We start from the raw sequence: 4,547 nt of genomic DNA on the forward strand, positions 1-4,547 counted from the left end.
GTTGCGAGCGGTTCTCAGTGAGTAGCAGTCAGTTCAGTCGTTGCGAGTCTGTAGCTCTGTCTAGTTGAGAGCAGTACGCTAATTGTCGTCATGCAGAGCGGTCGGTCAGTAGTAGCAGCCCAGTGCGGTGGTGTGATGTAGGCGGTCGGCAACACTCGTCAAGATGAGGAATAAGGTATACTGTTAATTAATATAATCATTAGATAATGAAAAATTTTATTTATTGTAATTATTCTCCAACAAGTCTCCCAATAATAATTTTTTATTTCAAAAGCATTTTTCTAAAAAATTTAATTTTTTATTGAACTCAAGATTTCGTTGCACTTCCCATTTCATTCCACTTCTTTTGAAGAAAAACTCCACTAAAATCACAAAAAAAAGAGAATATTATTATTTGCAATGCAGTTCCTCCAAGCGGTGCGCAACAACAAGAGCAGATATGTGACATCCATTTATTGTGAGGTAAGACTTTAATTCTGATTGTTTTACACAGGGCCAAAGACCGATATTTCGGTTTAATTGAATTTTTTTGTCACTGAATGGACTTTAATTTTTTTGAAAAACTTATACTTAAGTCAGATTGCGATTCTCACTTTTATTGTCATTAAATTTAATTGCTAGGGAGGTTACACTCGGCTCCCATTTGTATTAAATATTGTCATCCATTTCCTTTAAAAATACGGTGGGGAGGGTACAATGTCTAGCGAGCTTCCGATTTGATTTGTCGGATGCAAGTGAGGCGAACATCCACAGTAATCATAGCGGTAATTGCCATTTCGTGTACCATTACTGTGACTGATGTCTGATTGTTTGTTCGAGGTCCACGTTCGGTTTCATACTAGATTTCTGGTTATTCCTCCCACTTCGTCTCTAGGCAGGAAAGCTGTGTGTGCTCTGGTGTAAAATTACTGAATTAGTTTATTTATTTAATGCTCCAATCTGGCCGCGCGGAGTGGCCGCTCGGTTTGAGGCGCCATGTCACTGACTGCGGGGTCCCTCCCGCCGGAGGTTCGAGTCCTCCCTCGAGCATGGGTGTGTGTGTTGTCGTTAGCATAGGTTAGTTTAAGTTAGTTTACGTAGTGTGTAAGTCTAAGGGCCGACGACCTATGCAATTTGGTCCCTTAAGAACTCACACACATTTGAACATTTGCTCCTGTCTGAGTGTTATTTGCTGTGAGGCGGCGGATTTGTGGCGACGAGCATTTCTATTTTAAGTGCGTTTATTTCATGTGCCACGGCCTGTGCGTACTATTACTGAAGCGCATAGCTTCATCTGTGGTTTTATTGGGTGTTTACACTACCAAGATTGACTGTGGTTTTTTGTCGTTTGTATGGGTGGGGCCTCTTAATCTTAATTATTAAGTCTCTCTCAATGGGGACTTTATCTTGTGTTTGTTTCTTGTGCGTGGCTGGAATGTTATTCGTCAACCAACCGAACGCGTTATCTTGGGGATTATTGCTCCCTTCCGCGTGGCTGTTAGTTGTTTACCCATCGTCCGTGGTTAGCAGTCGAAATTCAAGCTCGGTAATTGTATTTAGATTTTGGCCATCGCACAGGTTTTGTTGATTTGACTCTGTTAACTAATTACAAAATTATACACTTGTTTGCCGGCCTGAGTGGCCGTGCGGTTCTAGGCGCTACACTCTGGAGCCGAGCGACCGCTCCGGTTGCAGGTTCGAATCCTACCTCGGGCATGGATGTGTGTGATGTCCTTAAGTTAGTTAGGTCTAATTCGTTCTAAGTTCTAGCCGACTGATGACCTCCGAAGTTAAGTCTCATAGTGCTCAGAGCCATTTTTTTATGTACTTGTTCTTCTTGTTGCTGTAATTTTGACTGTCGTGCGGCGGCATTCGCTCTAGTAGAGGCCTGTAGTGAATTCTACATTTTGTGTTAATTAGGCTACCATTTGTGTTTATTTGATGGGACTTGAGTGAAACACGCGTGGCTAGTAGAGCGGGTGCAGCGTCCGTTAGCGGAGACAAGTCCGCACCCGATCGAACGGTTAGCCGGGTGCAGGTGGTCCTACACCACTTAATGTTTCAGAGTCCTATACGCCTTACGAAGATGGGGTTGTATAGCACGTCGAAGTGTTTATTTGTGTCTTAATCTTGCCGTGCGGTTAGAGGCGCTATGTCACTGACTGCGCGGCCTCTCTGCAGTTTCGTCAGTTACGAAGTCACACATATTTCAACAGTTTTGAACATTTTAATGTGAATCTTGAAGTATCTTTCGAGAAAGAATTTTTACTTGTTTTACTGGACAGCTACAGTTTTAATTATTTTCATGTTTGTTATTAATAAATCTGGTACAATTTTATGATTGTAAATTATTCTGTTTCTTAATAGTCAATACAATTAGAAGTGTTTTTCCAAAGATGTTTAATAAATCTAACTTCGTGTGCTATGTTAAAATAAAGAGAAAGTACACAACACGAATGATTTTCAGTCTCCCTTTGGCCCTGTCCTTCCTACCATAGGCTACCTGACGCAGGCAATGCGCGCTAAACCCGCCGCCTCACAGCCGGCATGATGGGAAGCGGGCCAGAGCGAGTACAAATACTCCCCGCTCAGCTGTTAGCAGCCTTCATTCTTGGCCTTCAGATCTTGATCGGCACTCTGTCTGCGTGCCAGTCATTGGTCAAATTTACGACCAAGTCACTACAGCCGCATCAAGCAGCAGCATCAGCTAGGCGAAGCCGCTGGTCTGCATTTGCTGTACCTGATGGTTCTCCAAGTGGCACCGCAGAAGCGACGCCGTCCCCTGTGTGCTATCGCCTGACTCACCAGCCAGTCTTAGGAGGTTCTCATTTCATTCTGCAGCATATTTTAGGATTTGTCTCTCTTTTTGTATGGTATTGCGCCCCAAAGGCAGGTCTCTTAATCGATTAATCATAGCACGAGACCATACAAAAAGAGATACAAATACTAAAATATGTTGCAGAACGAAACAATTTGATCCTAAAATTGTCACATACCACTTAATAAACGCACTACGCCAGTACAGTCCTCCACACGTAAGGGACTATTGCTGACAGGAGAATTACCAACAAAACGTATATATATTCCCTACACATCTAGGAATGGTGTCACATACAATCGACTGATTACTAAAATACACTAACATAACACTCCGTACGATACATGACACAATCGTCGCACACTACTTCACTCTGGACAAACAAAACCACTCATATATTCAACTCCAGAACAATAAAATTTAACTTGAAGTATGTGATAAATTTTATATATCTCAAACTGGGCGTGGTTTCAGTAACAGATACCAAGAACATACTAGAAATAGTAGCAGTAGCCCATCAACTTCCATCCACCACTTGAAAACAGAACGACATACAGCGGATGACATAGAATGGGCCGTCGAGATTTCAGGCACTGCAGAAAGGACCGTGAACGAGTATTCTTGAAGGAATCAAAATATATTCACACACACACACACACACACACACACACACACACACACACACACACACACACACAAAAGAAATTCTGACTAAACAGATTGACTTGAGAAATGAACATTACACACAAAATTTTACTGAAATTATTCTTCCAAATAAGAGATGAGTAGAAAAACGAAATCTAGGATCGCATATGAGATCATGTTATCACGAAATTAAAAGTAACCACTGGAAAGCATGCATTTACGTGAACATCAGGAAATTGTTACAAATCCCGTACACCGCAATACTATCTGGCAACCCCAATTCCATAAAAAAACAATAGTATTAAATTACTTATGATCATAGAACCACATAAACACGAATCATACAAGCAATATAATAAGGCTAATAAGAATAAAGGTATGACCAACAGAAGACCAAAGAAGCAAACAGCGTGTAGCCATGCAACATCGCTGGCTCAGTTGTCAATAATTATAGCTGTCACGAAAAATCATTATGAAATAAACTTTCGTAATTCCATAATTACATAAATAACTATTCCAACAAAAAAATTAGCATCTACTATAGCTCCATCAGCATCAAATGAGGAAACTTATAAAATAGTGTATCACCAACTGAAAGATCGATGTCACACGGATATCAAGCCCTCCTGACATACGAGGCTAAGCATCTGTAATAGGTAAAATTATGTAGTTAAAAATTTGAAATATTTTAGCGGACCAAGTGCTTTTCACAGATCAAATGAAGATGGTAATCACACCGAAATAGGACTATTACAGTAAACAAAACAATGACACACAGCAGCGTATTCGGCCTCAAAACACTGTAGAAAGCTGTTATCGAGTGAGCATTATTGAGTCCGTAACTCATCACACTACTGGAAGATTCCATCCCACATATCCCACACACACCATTCTGGGCCAGAAGTGGCCGTTCTCCAGGCCTGATGTCAGTGTTGATTCGACTGCTTTATACCATTCTCTTCCAGATCGGACGCTCTGGCATACTTTGCACAGCCAGTATCTTCCACTTTTCGTAGGTGCCTCTGCACAGATGAGAAAATACTGTGCTATGGTTGCCTTCCTTGCGAGAACAGCTCAGCATAGTATTGTTGTACTGTTCTTCCAC

Source organism: Schistocerca piceifrons, chromosome 6, assembly GCF_021461385.2.
Source record: "Schistocerca piceifrons isolate TAMUIC-IGC-003096 chromosome 6, iqSchPice1.1, whole genome shotgun sequence".
Taxonomy (NCBI): Eukaryota; Metazoa; Arthropoda; class Insecta; order Orthoptera; family Acrididae; genus Schistocerca; species Schistocerca piceifrons.